The following is a 19,002-nucleotide window of genomic DNA, read 5'->3' as shown; positions in this document are numbered from 1 at the left end:
CCATTTATGTTTCCCTTTCATTTTCTTACCTTTCCCATTACTTAAGATATAAATTAAAAAGTAAAAGGTAAAAATACATGTTCTGTTAGTTACAGGGCCTGCCTTCATGTGTGAATTTAATACTTCCACAGTATCATTTATGCTGGGTAAAATGATATTTAACCTCCTGACTGAAATATGATTGCTTCCACGTATGAGACCACAGTTTTTAAAAAGTGGTTGAACTATCCAAAGTAATCAAGTACCAGCCTGTTTGTTGTTCTGCCTCAGCATGTTGGGAATGTGTTGCTAACAAGTATGGCACTTCTGGCCAGTGCTGAGTTTTTGGGTTTGGGGTTTTTTTTGCAGGGGTGGGTTGTTGTTTTTTGCTCATGCATTTCTATATCCCCTGGGTCTTTTAATAGTGATATGACATTTATACAGCATTTTATCCTAAAGGACAACACCACAATTTATAATTCCCAGTAACCTCTAAATCCACTGAAGTCTAAGATTTTCTCCTCCCCCGGCCCCCCACTCACCAAAGGACGAATGTGTGTTATGTTCGCTATTGATCTAAACTATGCCACTTACAGAAAACCACGTAACATAGATCAATTCTGCCTTAGGCTTTTTGAATGTCTGTCCCTAGCCTGTATCACTAGGGAATAGATTTCATAGACATTAGGGCTGGAAGGGACCTCACAAGATCATTGGGTCCAGCCCCCTGCCCAAAGGGCAGGAAGTCGGCTGGGGTCAAATGATCCTAGCAAGATAGGCATTCAAGTGTTTCTTAAAAGTGTCCAGAGTAGGTGCTTGCACCACTTCTGAGGGGAGTCTATTCCAGGCTCTGGGGGCTCAGATGGTAAAGAAGTTTGTTCTTATGTCCAGCCTAAAACAGTCTTCCCGGAACTTGTGACCATGAACACAATAGGTCAAACATATAAGTAAAGGTGAAAATGAGGAAAGGAAGGAAAAAGGACAACAGATGGTCATAGTAGGGAGATATAATATCCCTTACATTGCAGTCTCTCATATTTTGCCCTTAGGAAACTGCGTGGCATGAGTTTGGGGTTTGGACCCACTGGCAAGACAAGGGTAAGCAGCAAGCGCTACCCAAAAGAGAAACTGAACATATGAGTCTCCAGAACTGTTAACAAAACACCTTTGATGAGTCCTGCATTCTTATTGAGCTGGCAGTTGTCGCTAGAAAAGTATGGTAATGTTAAAAAACGGAATCAGAATACAGAGTTATAGCAAATTTGAAACTAAGTTTTGTCATGCAGACCCATTTGGTTTATTTGTTTTATTGTGTCTTTCTATCTGTCCTCAGACAGCTCTTATCTCTTACTTTGATTGCTAGCTCTTGTTAAGTTATACAATTCCAAGCAAAGCAACATTGTGGTATAGAACTCAGGCTTCCAGATGCAACCACAATATAAATAGTAGTAATACATGTAACCTTTCTGCCAGGTGCCAGTGACAACAACAAAGAATAGGTTCAACACATAATGGAGTACTTTTCTATAATCAAACTAGAGCCTCAGTCCAATTTCTGACTCTGGGAAATTAAAGTAGATCTTTCCTGGTCATGTCTGCACATGATTGCCCCCTTCCCCACCCCCCCTTGCCAGGTCACAGGAGATCTTGGGGAAAGTGAATCACAAATACTTTTTACTTGGGAAGAAAATACTAAACAAAAACAGATAACCATATATTATTACACACACTAAAAACCCAGTCCATCAGAAACATGGCTGATCCATTTGAACTAGGATATTAATTGCCCAACTTGTTGAGGTTCAGAACTTGGTTGGACAACAACTTCCACCTGCCACAACTCCATTCACCAGTCCAAACAGTTTTAGGGACTAGAGAATAATGTCTTCCACAAGTTTAGCAAAGTCCACATCACCATGGACTGCTCTGGTCTCCAGCTATCTACTCCAGTCTCACACAGTCTTTCTAGAAGGGGTTCAGAATCTCCCCCAGACCAAAATATGACCCTTGGACACAGACCCTGGTCTCTGGGACAGTGCCCTCTCTTTGCTGAACCTGAAATCCATTTCCAAATAGTTCAGCACCTGTGTAGTCAGGATGATTCCCATGAGTCTCTTCACAGGAACAATCTACAAACTTTTTGGACAATCAGAATATACATCCATATATGTCAACAAAAAAGAAACCCAAGCACAGTCAGCACAACTGTGTACAAGCAACATGAAAATACGTATAAATGATGCTTTTCTCACTGTAGGGAAAGCAAAGAGATCCATTCCTCTAAGGCTAAGCCTTCTACCTCTGGTACTTACAGTAATAAACTCTATGAACCTTTACTCCTAGTAATAGAACGATGCTGCACAAGAAGTCTTACTGAATTGATAAGACTGTGATACAAGGTAGTATTTGTGTGGGCCGGGAGCGGTCCGAGGTCCTCGGGGGCGCGCGGCAGGCTGTGGCCAGCAGCCCTGGCACGCGGGTCGGGGAATGCAGGCCGGCGGACTAGAATTAGGCTTGGACGCTTAGCGGTTGATTAAAGATTATTTTACTTACGCCGAAAATGGTCGCGGTGCAGGCAGGAAAACTTGCTTGAGTTGCAGTTACAGACAGAAAAGAAGAAAAGCGGACAAGAGTTCCTTCCACGCGAACCTCTAGTCCAATCCAGTTGAAGGCTCTAAACACGCGAGCCTGTCGTGTCAACCAAAGAAAACAACTCGGAGAAAGAGCTCTGGATACACTCACACGAAGTTTGCTAGGCTCTGTGGAACTTGCGCGCAGGGAAGGGTATGTCGAGGGATCGGGAGGCGACGGGGAGAGGCTAGAGGTTGATCAGCCCCTGTATCCTCCTCTAAGGCACATGCGGGGTTTGTTAAGCTCCGCAGCGCACTTAGAGTTCTCCTCAAGATGGTTACGGAGTCCTCCCTTGCGGGGTTCTCCTCGGAGTTCTCCAACTTGGGCGGAAACCACTCAAGCCTCTTATACGGCTAGCAAGCCAATCGCTAGCCACCACGTGGGAATAATTTAGAACTGGCCAATAGTGGGACACAAATTTGCATGCGGGTGGCGGGAATTTCTTTGCACCAGGGTTTTCTCTTTGCAACTGAGAAATGCACCCTGCAAAGAAAGCTCCTCGTGGCAGGAAATAATTTAGCAGTGCCGAAGCACACACACACAAAATCACACCCTTGGGTTGTGACAGTATTCTCTCTGAGGGTGGCTTTATGAGGATTTCCACACTGTTGTTCCTCCATTCATTATACCTTGCTAAATCTATCTTCATCTCTCCTGCCAGAGAAACTTGTATAAAGAAGGAAGCACAGTCTAATGGTTACAATAAATACCTTGAAAATAAAAGACTTGGGCTCCATTCTTTGCTCCATTACTGACTCCTATTCAAATTGATTAATTCATACTACTTCATTTGTAAAATGGAAGGTATGATACAGAGCCCTATGAGGCTTTTTGTTAATGTTTTTTGAACACTGTGACCCTCGGATGGAAAGCACCATAGCAAGACAGAATGTTATTATTAGCATATCATATATTTAGATGTGTCTTTTGCGTCAGAAATATATGACTACAACTCACAAGGAGGTAACAGCAGTGCCTGCATCAAGATCCTCTTCCTGTTTGCTTTACACTTTCAGTTATTTCTGGGACTTAAACAGCGCTAGAACATGATGTCACTATGTAAACAGACAGAACAGTGTCGTCAGGGCTTGGTGGGTGGAGATAAAAAGATGCTTTATTCCCTGGAGTGGGGAGGGAAGAAAAGGAAAAGTTTAATACAGACAAAGAAACATAATGGATCTGACAATAGAGTCACAAAGGGGAATTACGAAAAAAAAACCAAACCCTACTGCCCCCATGCAAATGGTTTGGGAAAACAGTCCACCGCCCTTAGCTAATTCCCCTGATTAAAACTGCATTAGCTTGTAGGTGTCAGGGACACACAGCTGTTTTCAAGGAAACCCTGGCTCCAAGAGGTCCTTCCTTGTAGGGCAGTAGGCTGCTCTATCTGGAGGTAAATGTCAGGGAGACACGCAGCCTGCCGACGTTTGTCCTCTTTTTGACAGGCCCTGGCCAATGTCCTGCTGCTGAGGGTCGTGGTAATTTACGTCCCTTCTGTGTACATTAACTTATCTACAGTGGAGCTGGCTGGGCTCTTTCAGTCAGTCTGTCTCCTCCACAGGCTGTGAGACTTTCCTGACTGTGGGACTAAAAGTGGGAACTGGCTGCTCTGCTCCTGCCAAGTTCCTGAGCCGTATGAACAACAACAAACACAGTCCAGGAGCCAAGCCGCCTCGCTCTGAGCCACAGCAGACATTGCTAGTTGTAGTGTTAGCACTGTGCCTAGCCTTCTTGCACTTTTTATCCCCTGGGAATGGAGGAGAGAAGGGGAGGAAGGCTGCCACTGCAAAGTAGATACTCAGTCTCCCCTTTTCTGCCTCATTTTTATTCTAGACAGCTAGAATGACTATTTGTTGTTTGCAACTCCCTCATGTCCCCCTCCACACTCATTGTAATGAGGCAGCCTTTTTTATAAGATGCAAACATTTTAAAATGCATTGACAATTTTGGTGCTATCGACACTGTGGATATTTTTTGGCGGGGAGGGGTGCCTTGGAGTAAGTTAGTGTACAGGTTAGCAAATTCAATAACAAATTCAGGCCAATAATCACTGATTTCAGCCCAAAAGTCTCCACAGAAAGGCCTACAAATGCATGGAACCAAATTAATTAATTTCATCTCTCTGTCTTCTGCCAAGAACATTTTACTGATGTTGAGATGTTAGTCTCATGTTTAACACCATACCTTATGTTGTTATAGCTGCTCACCAGAAATTAGAGATAGAAAAAACTATCCCCTGTGAAGTGCAGTATCCCTAACCAATGCCTAGGCCTACTACCTGTATTGGGCTAGGTTTTTCTAAAGTTTTTAGAATAAAAAAAGTATTGCCTTGACTGCTGTCCCTGTGACCTTGGCTTTTTAAGACAAATCCTTTCACAAAGGGGCTAGATCTATGGTACTTCAACTGACACTCAAACGAACAGGTAGGTAAGGCTGATTCTTGCCTGATTGCCAGCAATAGATGTCACCAAAGCAGAAATCATGCATCACTCCTACACAGTCACTTCAAAATCATTCTCCTTCATGGAGTTATCAGAGTGAGAAAATTAGTTGCAAAAGACCAAGCAACAGAAGTGACTCTTCTGAAGTCACTAGTGATACAAATATTCCTTTGTTTGGCACAGTCCCATTTAGATTCACAAGTACCAGCCCTCTCCAGTTTATATGTGAACAGTAGCTACCTTCATAACTGTCACAGGGAAAAAAACATCAAGTATTAACACTCCAGTAAAATTATGAGAAAATAGGCTCTCTCATAGCTCAAGATAGATATTGCTGTCATTCAGAAAATGTTTGAAATGGAAGTTATGAATCTTCTGCATTTCTATTTGATGTTCCTTCAAGATATTGTTTAATTTCAGTTGAGATTCCTAGAATTCACTGGGGTGCAGTCATGAAGATACTGAGAGGCTGAAAAGCCAGTGGACTAGTGGTCAGATAGTATCATATGTGGCTGTCACTGCTCAGCACAGCAAGACACTAGAGTTTCTCTGTTGTTACTGTCTATCTCTTTTTTTTTAAATGAATGAACCGTGCTTCCAAATGAAGACTACAGACAAGGTGTACAATAACTAAAATAGTCTATGCCCTCTGTTAGAGGTTACCTGTTCTCTTCCTCTTGATCTTTGTCCTTCATAGTGTCCCTCTTAAGTTGTCCTGATCCCACTGTATATTTTAAAAGTTGTGATACTTAATAAGAGCGTGTTGGTTTGTCTACTAGAAATACTTGCTTCCATATAATGAAAGTAGATTCATTTTCCTTCTGTGTTCCATGCCAAACACAATCCAGGGCCCTAAGGACATGGCAAAAAGGAGTTTCCTTGCTCTATAACCACGCCATGGCCTAATGCCTTTCTTTGGGTAGCAGTAGGTTTCTGAAGTATGATGTTTGTGGCACTCCTATTTCAGAGCTATTCACAGTATCATAGGTAAATAGGGCTGGAAGGGACCTCAGGAGGTGATGGGCAGGATCATCCCATAAATGATCCCAGACCAGGGGTAAATCCATGAGGGGTGCAGTAGTGCAATTGCACCCCCACTCCCTGCCTCCCGGCCACCTTCCAATGTGTAGTGCATGCAGTTTTCTCTTCAGTGTTAATATCTTTGGACCCAGCCACCAGTCTTGACCACTGGTTCTATCCCCTGTGCCCAGTGCTGTAGCAAAGGGAGGGCAAGTGGGGCAACTGCCCTGGGTGCCAAAGCGAAGGGGTGCCAACAGGCACTGCCCAGATGGGACGGGTTATGGGACAGCACCACGAATGGCTCATTCGGGGGGGTGCAGGGATGGGGAAAGGGTAGCTCCCACTGCTGCATGCACTCCAGGGCAATCAGGGGGGAGGGCACGTGCCCCCCAGATCTGTACGCGGATGGAAGGCAGGCTGCCGCTGTGGGCTTTGCCCCAGGCACCAAACTTCATTGCTATGGCACTGCCTGCACCAATGAGGTCTCTGCTGCACCTCCCTTTTCAGAATCATAAAGCCACCCCTATCCTAGACAAATGTTTGTCTAACCTGCACTTAAAAACTTCCAGTGATAGAGAGAGATTCTAAAATCTGCTAGGAAATCCAATCCAGTATTCAACCACCCTTAAAGTTGGAAAGTTCCTCTTGATATCTAGTTTATTTGTACCTGGTTGCAATTTAAGGACAACGCCTCTTGTCTTGTCCTCTGCAGATACAGAGAAAAATTGGTTGTCATCCTCTTTAAACAACCTTTTTTATAGGAAGACTTTCCTGATATGCCAGGTTAGCTAGAATGCTACTCATTCATGTTGCTTTTCTGTGGACTCTCTCCACTTGGCTCGTACCTTTTGTGAAGTGTGGTATCCAAAACTGGACACAGCACTCTAACTGAGGCCTCATCAGTACTGTCTGGTTACATACTTCCCATTCCATATGTACCGCCTGGAAGCAGAAGCACATGGGACAGTTCCACCTGAGGGCAGTGGTGCAGCAGCCTGGACATAAAGTAGGTAAGCTGACATTACAACAGTGGTTTTCAGTTGGGGTGCCTTCAAATTCAGAAACGTTTGGAGGACTGCCTACAGTCCAACATGGTTGAACCACTTAAACTACTATCTTAAGTAAACCTCCCAAGTACAGACAAGTTAACTAAGATATTCTCTGACAAATGTCAAGGACCTTTTTTAGGTATAACCACAAAAAAATGCTGGGCCAGAAAATACATTTATTTGGAAACAGTAGAACCACTGTGGGTGATATAAAATATAGTGTCACTAGAGTAGGATTATAATTTTATTATTTACCAGGAAACTAGTGACTACCATAATCCTGAATATTTAATTTAATGTATGTTTCAGTATGGTCTCTGTATGGTACATTTGATTGCAGGGGAATGGATTCAATGGTTCAGCAAGTCCTTTCCATTCCTTTGTACTACTTGCTGGGTAACCTGGCATCTGTTCCATTTTTAAGGTGCTTGATCAAGTCCTGCACATGCTCCTACACAGAAGAACAAGCAGCAGACAAAGATATCCTTCTTGTTTCTTCTACATCTGCAGAGCATGGGTAGAACAACCTGCTTTAATGGAATTTCTATGAAAACCAATGCAATATAATTAGTGCAAGGTGAAAAAAGCATTTGCAAAACTTGTACTAATTTGATGAAACTTCAAGAGTTTCACAAGATTTCTAAACTGCAGAAACTGCCAAGTCTTCCTCGCGTCGACTGAAATTCCACTGTAGAATTATAGAATTCTGTTATTTTTCAGATTCTGCTTTTATATTTATCAAATACTGTTCTGTCTACAGAGATAAGTAATCTTGTCAGAGTTTTCCTAACACAATCTGCATTTTGTTCTAAATGTGCTAACAAGGTTTGATATTTTAATATAAAATTTTCTGCTTTATCTATATCAGCAGAAAAGCTGATTTTTTTCTCTCTGTGAATAGGATTTTTATATTGTCAACATTTGTGCTAAACACAGTATAAATGCAGCATCTCTTTCATTTATGACAATCCAAGGCCACTTCTAGTCTACAAGCTTACCAAGCAAAGCAGAGGCAACCCTTAAATATGCTGCACTGCTCTGAGCATTCTTCTTCCCGAACAGAAATGATGTAAACATGTCTGTACAGTGCAGAGGACAAACTAAGTAGCACTGCTGAGTGACAGGGCCAATTAACACACCCCTCACATCATGTGGAGGCAGCTACACTGCTTCCCGTTCAGGAGACAGTCTGCCTGGGCAACCCGACGTGTTTGAGGGCACCACTGTCTGGCAAGGTCAATTTATGGTCAAGTCATCATTTGCCTGTCTGTGCTGCTGTGTTTCACTCAAGTTTTATGAGATTTACACAAGGGCAAGAGCAAAGGGCAGGGGGTGGTGAACATCCCTGACCAGAACAGAAGTAAAGAGAAGTGTTCAACTTAAAGAAACAAACAAATTTGCACAAGAATGTCTGGAATAACTGGTTAAATAAGTTAAAATTGATCAAGGGCAAATAAAATAAATACTGAAAAGGGGACTTTTTGTTTCCCCATTAAATTAACAGGTAATCCCAAATTACATGTATAACCATGTGTGCACATGCACACATTTTATTAGTTGGTCTAATAAAAGATATCACTTCTACCACGAGTTCCAGTTTCACAATCTCTCTCACACACACACACACACACACAGAGTCTCTCATGTAATTGAATTCAGATGAATACTGCTACTAAAGAAAAGATGCAATAACTGAAATAGCACCATCTGCCCCATTTACATAGCCATTTACATTTAAATTTACTGATCCCCAAGATTTTACACTGACATCCAAAAGGATAGCATCAACGGCCAGTTGCATTATTTAGAAAACAAGACTAAAGAAGACTAAAGAACAAGACTAAAGAAGACTAAAGAACAAGACTAAAGAAGACGACTATACCGCACAACCTCATTATGAAGAACCCACTTATAAAAAACTGTCACTTTTAACAATACCAACACTAATAGACAACGACCCGCACATCACGACAAGGGACATGCTCAGCTGGGATGGGCTTCACCTGTCCCCCAAAGGTAAGCGTGTGTTTTCTTCTAGGTTGGCGGATCTCCTCTGGCGGGCTTTAAACTAGGCTCGCCGGGGGGAGGGGAAGATGAGGGCGGGGGAAGCTGTGGACCACCAAACCATGTGGCACCCACAAGGACAGCCCAGCCTGAAGAAAGAGAGCATTGGGAACCTGAAAGCCATGGGGAGGCCAGCACTACGGCACAGGTAAGAAATGAGAAGGTAAGAATCAAAGGGCCCCTTGGGACTCGGAGTGGGGGGGCAGCAAAGGCACCAGTCGCAGGGCTCAAGTGCCTATATACTAATGCTAGGAGCATGGGAAACAAGCAGGATGAACTAGTGCTCCTGCTTGCACTAAACACCTATGACTTAGTGGGGCTAACGGAAACCTGGTGGGATTCATCCCATGACTGGGTGGTACATATTGAGGGTTATAGACTGTACAGAAAGGACAGGATGGGGAAGAAAGGGGGAGGGGTTGCGCTCTATGTCAGTGAGCATTATACATCAACCCTCATCAAGACGGAATCCAAGGATGAGGAAGTAGAAGGATTGTGGGTTAGGCTACATGGGGGGCAAGGAGAAAGGGATTTGGTGGTAGGGGTCTGCTACAGACCCCCACATCAAGGAGAAGAAAGAGATTCGGGGCTCCTGAGGCAAATCTTGGAGACCATAAAAGCTAAAGAGGCGGTAGTCATGGGGGACCTACACTACCCGGACATCTGCTGGGAGTCACAGACAGCAAAGTCCCACCGCTCACGCAGGTTTCTAACCTGTGTACAGGACCTCCACCTGACTCAAGAGGTACACGGTCCCACTAGGGGGAATGCCATACTGGATCTGGTATTGGCAACGGGGGATGACATGGTAGCGGACCTCCAGATCGGTAGCCATCTGGGGGACAGTGATCACCTAATAATAGAATTCACCATAAGACGGCGAGTGGGTAAGGTAACTAGTAGGGTGAAAGTGCTAGACTTTAGGAAAGCTGATTTCAATGAACTCAGGTGATTAGTCAAGGACGCACTGCAGAGTAGGAGATTTGAAGAGATGGAAGCCCAAGAAGGGTGGCTGTGCCTTAAGGAAACGATCCTTCGGGCACAATGCAAGACGATCCCTGAGCGAGGCAAAAGAGGGAAAGGGGCCAGGAGGCTTCCCTGGCTGACCAGAGAAATCCAGAGCAGTCTAAGGGACAAAAGGGGAGCACATAAAAAGTGGAAACAGGGAGAGATCACCAAAGATGAATATACCTCCTCTGCTCGTGCTTGTAGGGAGGCAGTTAGACGGGCCAAAGCTACCATGGAGCTGAGGATGGCAACCCAAGTAAAAGACAACAAGAAATTGTTTTTTAGATATATAGGGAGTAAAAGGAAGGCCCAGGGAGGAATAGGACCCCTGCTAAATGGGCAGAAACAATCGGTGATGGACAGGGGGGACAAGGCTGAACTCCTCAACGAGTTCTTTGCCTCAGTGTTCCTAAGTGAGGGGCACGACAAATCTCTCACTGGGGTTGTAGAGAGGCAGCAGCAAGGCGCCAGACTTCCATGCATAGACCCTGAAATGGTGCAGAGTCATTTGGAAGAACTGGATGCCTTTAAGTCGGCAGGCCCGGATGAGCTCCATCCAAGGGTGCTGAAGGCACTGGCCGACATCATTGCAGAGCCACTGGCAGGAATATTTGAAAGCTCGTGGCGCATGGGCCAAGTCCCGGGGGACTGGAAAAGGGCCAACGTGGTCCCCATTTTCAAAAAGGGGAGGAAGGAGGACCCGGGCAACTATAGACCTGTCAGTCTCACCTCCATCCTTGGCAAAGTCTTTGAAAAAATTATCAAGGCTCACATTTGTGAGAGCCCGGCAGGACAAATTATGCTGAGGGGAAATCAGCACGGGTTCGTGGCAGGCAGATCGTGCCTGACCAATCTGGTTTCTTTTTATGACCAGGTTACGAAACGCCTGGACAAAGGAGGAGGGGTGGATGTCGTATACTTAGACTTCAGGAAGGCCTTCGATACGGTATCCCACCCCATACTGGTGAACAAGTTAAGAGGCTGTGACTTGGATGACTACACAGTCCGGTGGGTGGCAAATTGGCTGGAGGGTTGCACCCAGAGAGTTGTGGTGGATGGGTCGGTTTCGACATGGAAGGGTGTGGGCAGTGGGGTCCCGCAGGGCTCGGTCCTTGGACCGATACTCCTTAATATCTTCATCAGTGACTTGGACGAGGGAGTCAAATGTACTCTGTCCAAGTTTGCAGATGACACAAAGCTATGGGGAGATGTGGACATGCCGGAGGGCAGGGAACAGCTGCAAGCAGACCTGGACAAGTTGGACAAGTGGGCAGAAAACAACAGAATGCAGTTCAACAAGGAGAAATGCAAAGCGCTGCACCTAGGGAGGAAGAATGTCCAGCACACCTACAGCCTACGGAATGACCTGCTGGGTGGCACGGAAGCGGAAAGGGATCTTGGAGTCCTAGTGGACTCCAAGATGAACATGAGTCGGCAGTGTGACGAAGCCATCAAAAAAGCCAATGGCACTTTATCGTGCATCAGCAGATGCATGACGAATAGGTCCAAGGAGGTGATACTTCCCGTCTATCAGGCGCTGGTCAGACTGCAGTTGGAGTACTGCATGCAATTCTGGGCCCTGCAATTCAAGAGGGATGTGGATAACCTGGAGTCCAGAGAATGGCCACTCGTATGGTTAAGGGCCTGCAGACCAAGCCCTACGAGGAGAGACTAGAGAAACTGGATCATTTCAGCCTCTGCAAGAGAAGGTTGAGAGGCGACCTTGTGGCTGCCTATAAGTTCATCACGGGGGCACAGAAGGGAATTGGTGAGGATTTATTCACCAAGGCGCCCGCGGGGGTTACAAGAAACAATGGCCACAAGCTAGCAGAGAGCAGATTTAGATTGGACATTAGGAAGAACTTCTTCACAGTTCGAGTGGCCAAGGTCTGGAACGGGCTCCCAAGGGAGGTGGTGCTCTCCCCTACCCTGGGGGTTTTCAAGAGGAGGTTAGATGAGCATCTAGCTGGGGTCATCTAGACCCAGCACTCTTTCCTGCTTATGCAGGGGGTCGGACTCGATGATCTAACATCTATGAATCTATGAATCTATGAACACAGGAACTGATTTTTTCCATATTAAGATGCAGCAAATTGACTAGCCCTATTGTAGCAAACATCCTTTTTTAATTAATTCTTTTCTCAGTCCTATGGAGCTTCATACTGCATAATGTTAAGAGAATGATATGGCACCAATGCTGCCAACCATATTTAACTTTATTTGTGGTGGAGGTTAAGGTCTGAGCTTCTGGAGGCACATGATTACACAAGAATGTCAATGTTCATTATTTAAGTAGGTTTTTAAGCAGAGAGAACTTGAAAACATGAGCCCTAAAGCTATTACACCTGAAGACAAATGAAAAGGCCCTACAATTATTGTGTTAAAAAAGTTAATGATTTTAAAGTAAAACTATGATTTTGATAAGCCTGAATCACATTTTCTAAATGTTGTCACATTATTCTGATTAATGAGAGGCTTGAATGATCTGATGACATGGTTACTTGCAAGATCAGGGGACTGGATTCAGTGATCCCTTCCAATCTAGTGTAGTGCTACAAGATTCTCAAAGACAATACAGTCACGATCAGCCTTTAATTGCTTTTTTATGTCAATAGAGAAAATTTCCAACAAGTCACAGCACTATCAGGCAAAGCAAAGTCTCCTGTTTTAAATAATTTATTCTAGAATAGAAGTCAATAAAGAATCAGAATATTTTACAAAAAGACTCAAAAGCTTGATTCATTTTCCATTGAGCCAGCATGATGCAGTCTGCACTACTGAGGAATGATACAGATCCTGTAAGAATTATTCAAACCAGTTCCTCACCTGGCATAAAGTTCTGCAGCTTCCATGGGTTTTAATGGAGATATGCTCATTTACACCCTATGAGAAGTTGGTCCCACAGAATTTTTATTCAGCTGCTGATTTTTAACCAGAGCCTGTGACAAATAATGCATCTGAAAGGTGGGGAAATAGAATGATTAATACATAGCATCAATAAACAATGAAACATAAAACAAGAACATTTCTGTCCAGAGTGCTCTTATGGCAGGTTGCAACTTAAACTGCCTTTTGAGAATTTCATGGGGTTTTTTTTATGGTAAAAAAAAAAAATAGAAACAAAACAAAAACAGAAAAACCCACAGATATTTTCTGTATACTGATGTTGCCAAGTTTTGCTCTAATCTGATGGATATCAAGGAAATGAAACAAAAAATATCAAAGATTTCTGCTAAACTTAAATATCTACGAAGCAAGGACACATCCTACAGAGTAGTCAGAAATACCAGAACCCTTTCTCAGTACATGCTGTTTGCCACGCTGGAGGCTGTGTCATTTCTTTGAAGCAGACTATATTTTCATGGGCGAAACACCAGAAGGTGACATAAGACTCAAAGGAAGACTTTTTGGGCTCTGAGTTGGGCTGAGCCTCAAAAAGTGTCTAGAAAATCTTTAGAGCTGCTGTTTCTTTGTGTGAAAACAATAAAAAAAAGAGAGAGACTATTGGTCACACAGCAACTGAATCCATAGGATTGTTACTGAGTCAAACAAAACCTTATCCACACAGTGTTTTCTCCTACTCAAACCCATTTTTCCTTTGTGAATTTATATCTTTGTTTTGGGTGGTCTTCAAACATAAGGGCCATTTTGATGGGCACTACATAAGGAACTAGACAGACAGACCTGTTTATCTTGTTTTTCATGTTTTAATCCCAGAACTGTCCATTACACACAAGCAGTCTTCCAAGTATGGTCTGCAGAGCAGTTGCCAGTCATCCTAATAGCAACACCTGATCACAGGGTTCTAGTTCTTTCTAGCTAAGGACTGAACTATCAGAACAATCACAGCTAAGGACTGCAAAAATAATTAAATAGTTCCCTAATCTTACTGTCACTCAAATTTGGGTTGGTCTAATAAAAGATATCAAATTCACCCAAGGAACCTTGTCTGTCACTCAAATCAGCATTCAAGATCTAAGATCTTCACAGAGATGCCCTGACCTGTCTGTACAGGTCCAATTGCAGGTATAGGGACTTACTATATTAGTAAAAGGTCAAGATCAGTCCAACCTTAGGTGGCCCATAATGTATAAAAAGAAGGCACGTGATTTTATAACATCTAGCAACCTTTAACTTACCAGCCAATAGATCTTTATAGCTGGGTCACTGGGAGCAGCATTTGGTATGACCCTTACACAAGGCTTGAACTCATGCTTCTGGAACCATAGTGAGATACTGACCACTGCAACACATCACCCTCAGATCATGGTACTTCATTAGTAATCTAATATAACTGCATTTTCCTGTCATTTGGTGAGGGACAGATAAATGGAAGCAAACAGGACCTGAAGGAAACTTAAGAATGCTCATGTTACATCTACCTATTCTTGGTTCCAGCCTCTTTTCCAGAAAGTCTTAGTCTCATCCCTGTAGACTCCCTATCCCCATCCCAGTGTGCTCCCACTCTTAGTCTTCTTTTGTAGCCTAATTAAGTCCTTTGTCCTACCTCTGGCTCCATTGTTTTGTTGCCTTGTCAAAATATATAGAGAAAATGTTAATAATATAAGGACCTTTTCATCTCTCCAGAAATAGTTCCTGGTTTAAGAGTTTCAACCAATATTAAAAACAAATTCCAATAAATGCTATAAAAATATCACCCAGAAACATTAACTAGAACCTAGGCAATATTCTTATATCACCCTTATCACTGTAGAATCTGAGCATCTTCAGTACTGCATTAAAGCAACCTAACAACACATGTCACGCATTGGTTCTCTTATTCCTCTGATGGACAGTGTGCTCAGTACAGTGTTTTCTTTTTAAATTAAAAATATACACAGAGTAATTCAGGAAATGCACCATGCACTTAGAGCAGAAGGGGTTTAGGTTTTTGATAGTCTTTAATTCATTATGTAGCCTTAAGCAACCCTATAAGAAAACTTTGTCTCCTATGCAGACAAGTTCTACTGTGACAAAGGAACATATTTGTCAATCACAGTCTTCATACCAGAACTTTAGGCACTCTTGTTAACTATTCTGAGCCTGGTCCATGGAACATCTTGAGAATAAGAACTGCATTGAAACTTCTATAGGAAGATAGTATAAAGAATGGAGGGCAGATCTTAAGTGCTTTAACTAGCCTGTGCTGCTGAGATGCACTGCAGCAATGGGATTTCCTAACTGTTGTAGACATTGTGCCCAGATATACCATATTGTTGTAGCCCAGCCATGAGGTGACAAAGGCACAAATAACTGTGGTGCCTCTGGCGGGGCGGTTTAAGAAGATGTGGAACTCAGGAGTTGTCCCTAATGACTGGAAAAGGCAAATGTGTTTCTTATCTCTAAGAAGAGAAAGAGGGATGGCCCTGCCAACTATAGACTGGTCAGTCTGACTTTGGTCCTGGGGAAGATCTTTGAAAAAATTGTCAAGGAGGCCATCAACACAAGCTCGCATATGGTGGGGTACTGAGAAGCAACCAGCGTGGCTTTGTAGAGGGGAGGTCATGCCTCACAAACCTGGTGTCCTTTTATGACCAGGTAACTAACTACCTGGACATGGGACAGGAGGTGGATGTCATCTACCTAGATTTCAGAAAGGCCTTTGATACTGTTTCCCATTAAATCCTCTCAGTCAAGTTGGAGAGTACTGGCCTAGACCAGGCTACAATGAGGTGGGTTGGGAACTGGCTCAGTGGGCAATCTCAATGAGTCATAATTGAGGGAGTGGCCTCATCCTGGCAGGCCGTCTCCAGTGGTGTGTCCCAGGGGTCAGTGCTTGGGCCTGTGCTCATTACCATCTTTATTAATGACCTGGATGAGGGAGTGAAAAGTGCAATGATTAAGTTTGCAAATGATGCCAAGCTGTGGGGACAAGCGAGCACATCAGAGGACAGGTCAACCATTCAGGAAGACCTTGACAGGCTGGTCCTATGGGCTGAACAAAACAATATGAGTTTCAACAGGGACAAATGCCAGGTCCTTCATCTGGGCAGGAAGAACTGTCACCATATCTATACAACGGGTGGTTGTCCACTGGCTGGCAATGCATCCAAAAAAGGACTTAGGGGTGCCAATTGACCACAGGATGAATATGAGTCACCCGTGTGATGAAGTCGCCAACACAGCAAATAGAACTCTGGTGTTTATCAGCAGATGTGTCACCAACAGATCCAGAGAGGTGCTCCCCCCACTCTATTCGACGTTGGTGAGGCCACAGCTGGAGTATAACTATTCTCCAACCATTTGGGTTGGTCTAATAAAAGATATCAAATTCACCCAAGGAACCTTGTCTGCCTATGTCCTTAGACCAACATGGCTATGACCCAAACCCCTGCAACATGGAAGATATCGAATTCAGCCGTCTGAAATGGAAACTATACAACATGAAAAAGAAAGAAGCCAAACTCAACAGCAACATATATTTTCTAAGCCTTTGCAAGAAACACAACATCATTCCCCGAGGACTAAACATCTACAATCCCCTGACTACTACACACAGCTCCAAATATGCTTCACAGCTATGCAGAAGAACTTCAGAGAAAATTAGAAATCATCTACTTCACCTACTCTACTCCAAAAGAGACCAACTCAGGAAGGAAATCACCATATACTACAACAATTTAAAAGATAAAAATCAATGCATGTTCCCTGACAATATACAGTGGATACAAAGAGACTACGAAAAACTTTCTACAGCATTCATCCTACATAAAAAGAAGAAACGGAACAAATTACTCCAAGAACAAGCTCCCCAGCCACAAAACAACCATCAGAGGAATAACACCAACACCTTACGACCTTCCAGCCTCAGACTCGATGAAACTGAAAGCAGCAACCAACCCACAAATATTATCAATCTCTCCACACACACGCTTACCAAAACTGAAAAATCTGGCCTTTCTAAAGGCCTAAATTTCTGTCCAGAAAAATACCCTAACAAAATACTTCAATGTGGAGAACTAGAAGAATTCTTCCGACACCTGCGCCTCAAAGAATATTTCCACGACCAAACTGAACCCACTCCCAACAACAACTCATCCTCTGACAACATTCAGGAAAGGATCAATGCCAAAAAGCCCAAAAAAACATCAGATTGGACACCTCGCAGTAGACGAAACCCTAACCTTGACCGCTACATTGACTGCTTCAGGGAAAGAATGAACAACGAAATAATCAGCAACACACGCCACCACAACAACCTCTCTCTACCAGAGAAAAAGGCCATAGAATCTCTAAGATCCAACCACCAAATAGTAATAAAACCAGCAGATAAAGGAGGAGATATAGTCATCCTAAACCGTGAGGATTACATAAAGGAAGCCAAGAGACAGCTCTCTGACACCACCTACTACAAAGAACTACAAGAAAATCCTACTCCCCTTTTCACCAAAAAACTCAACAATACCATCAAATCATTTCCATCAAGACTACAAGAAAAACTACAGACCTTGATCCCCCGCTGCCTAACCCAGGGACTTTTTACATGCTCCCTAAAATCCACAAACAAGGGAACCCTGGCAGACCTATCATATCCAACCATGGGACCCTAACTGAGGAAATATCAGGTTTCGTTGAATCAATCCTAAAACCGCTTGTCACCCACAGAGCAAGTTTTGTACAAGACTCTACAGACTTTCTAAGGAAACTTAAAAACATAGACCACCTTCCCAGCAACACACTCCTAGCCACCATGGACGTTACCAGCCTATATACCAACATCCCACACCAGGATGGCATCCAAGCCTGCCTTACATATCTACAGGAACAAGATTACAACCCAGAATACAGACCCAAAGATATTACTGACCTTATACACTTCATCCTCACACACAACAATTTCACTTTTAATAATCAATACTTCCTCCAGATGATGGGAACAGCTATGGGCACTAAAATGGCCCCACAGTATGCCAACCTTTTTATGAGCCACCTGGAAGAAGACTTCCTTAAGAACTGCACCATCAAACCCTTGCTATACTTAAGATACATCGATGATATCTTCATCATTTGGACTGAGAACCTGCAATCTCTGATTAAGTTCCACCAGAAATTCAACAATCACCACCCCTCCATCCGACTTTCTTTAGAATACTCCAGCACCAACATCTCCTTTTCAGACACAATGATCAGTATCCAGAAGGGTAAAATACAGACCACAGTATACAAGAAACCCACAGACCAACATACATATCTGCACAGAACCAGCAATCACCCTAAACACACCAAAAAAGCTGTGATATGCAGCCAAGCCCTCAGATACTACTGCATTTGTACTGAAGAGAACACCCGGGATCGCCACCTCACCAATCTTAAAAAGGCTTTCACTCAGCAAGGACACTCCTCCAGAGAGGTAGATCACATGTTTGAAAGAGCCACCTGGATACCATGTGAAGAACTGCTGCAGCACAGAAGAAAAACTCCCACAAATCGCACACCGCTGGTTATGACGTATCACCCATCCCTTGAACCTGTACGGAAAATCCTCAAAAAATTGCAACCCATATTATAAAGAGACCCTACTCTTAAAAAAATCTTCCCAGAGCCACCCATCCTAGCCTTCAAACAAGCACCAAACCTCTCCAACCTCATCACCAGAAGCAAACTTCCTCAAGCCCAGAACACACCAAAAGGATCCAGACCGTGCCAGGACAAGAAATGCAAAACCTGCCAACACATCTCCACCACCCCCACAATTACTACACCCCACAACAGAGCCATCAGCATCCCAGGATCTTACAGCTGCACTTCCAGAAATGTAATATTCCTCATCCAATGCACCAAATGCCCTGATGGAAAATATGTAGGAGAGA

General features: G+C 43.6%; 1 long non-coding RNA gene across 2 annotated transcripts in view; it reads right to left on the bottom strand.

The window, feature by feature from the left end:
* The window catches only part of LOC109283073 (uncharacterized), a 93,800-nt gene extending 75,263 nt beyond the window's left edge, over window positions 1–18,537 (bottom strand). The window contains exons 1-2 of one of the 2 annotated variants that reach the window (XR_009460754.1): window positions 13,019–18,537; window positions 3,568–3,731 (exon numbers count right to left, since the gene is read on the bottom strand). This is a non-coding gene — a long non-coding RNA (uncharacterized LOC109283073). The remainder of the gene's footprint in view (window positions 1–3,567; window positions 3,732–13,018) is intronic. The other variant, XR_009460755.1, reaches the window with a different exon arrangement.
* Between the last annotated feature and the right edge of the window lie 465 nt (window positions 18,538–19,002).

Source organism: Alligator mississippiensis, chromosome 3 (genome assembly GCF_030867095.1).
Source record: "Alligator mississippiensis isolate rAllMis1 chromosome 3, rAllMis1, whole genome shotgun sequence".
Lineage (NCBI taxonomy): Eukaryota > Metazoa > Chordata > Crocodylia > Alligatoridae > Alligator > Alligator mississippiensis.
Note: the sequence above shows the minus strand (reverse complement) of the source record. Positions and strands in the feature narration are given on the sequence as shown.